This window comes from Epinephelus moara, chromosome 8 (genome assembly GCF_006386435.1).
Source record: "Epinephelus moara isolate mb chromosome 8, YSFRI_EMoa_1.0, whole genome shotgun sequence".
Taxonomy (NCBI): Eukaryota; Metazoa; Chordata; class Actinopteri; order Perciformes; family Serranidae; genus Epinephelus; species Epinephelus moara.
In genome coordinates this window covers 37,874,483-37,875,654 of record NC_065513.1, presented here as the reverse complement: position 1 = coordinate 37,875,654, position 1,172 = coordinate 37,874,483, and positions in this window count along the sequence as shown.

Genomic DNA, 1,172 nt, shown 5'->3' with positions numbered 1-1,172 from the left:
TCTGTACTCACAATAAAGTCACAGTTATTTCTTGATTTCTTTTCTTTCTTTTCCTTAAGTGGACCGCCAAGCCAACAGAAGGACCCAGCGCGAGTCAACGGCCACGAGGTTCGCTTTTTCACTCCAGTTAGACGCTCAGTCCGAATCGAGAGATCCTCTCTCCGATATCCCGCGTCCCTCCAGGATCACGATCAGTGCGTAGCCTCCTACAATGACCTGATCTCTGAGGAGGATACTGAGAGAAGTGAGGAGCAGACGAGCAGGGAAACCAGCCCGTCTGCTAACAACACGCCCATGTACGTCTACAGACAGAACGAAGCACTTAATGACAAAGTGTTCGTCCAGCTAGTCTATGACGAAGGCGTTTAGCTGTATGTGCTCACTTCATCTACACCAGTTTGCAGACTATGTTCAGCATTTATCGCTGTTCATGGCAGGGTAAAAAAAAAAAAAAAGTCAAATGTATGTACATACTTTTGTGTAGCTGTATTTCACCCTTTCCCCTGAATCCCAGTGAGTTTTAGCCTTGTAAAGCTAGAACCTCACATTTTAGACAATAAGCTGTTTTTTTACAGTCAGATATTTCTCACACTTGCTTATGAAGAAGTTATTGGGTTTATTCATTTTGCCCCTGTATTATTTTAGCCCATTAAATAATGTGGTGTACATAGTAATGTAAAATAAATGGCTGTGTTTTTTCGAACTCATGGATATATCTTGTGCTTTATTCATTTTTATCTAGCAGGTGGACTCTCCTATCAAACAGACACCTGTACTCCTGAAACCACAGCCAAAATCAGTTTACTATTGTGTGTCACATTTGCCTTTTATCTAAAGCATCCAAGCGAAACAGCATTTATGACATAACGAAACTTGGTTGCAAGAGTTTTACCACACCTTCAAATGACAAGCAGTGAGCCAGTTAATTGGAACCAAGACTGAAAGTCACCATCATTTTAACGTGTGATTATGCAGGTGTGGTGTGTCTGCATGTCACCTGACGCACCTTGCCGCTTTGATGACGAGAGTCTGAAATTCCACTGGCTGTTATCTTACTATATAATGATGAAAATTCTGTCTGTGGGTGTGTCTGTCTGTCTGTTCCATGTTTTTCTCCTCACTGACTTGGTCAATCCATGTGAAATTTGGCACAGTGGTAGAGGGTCATGGGA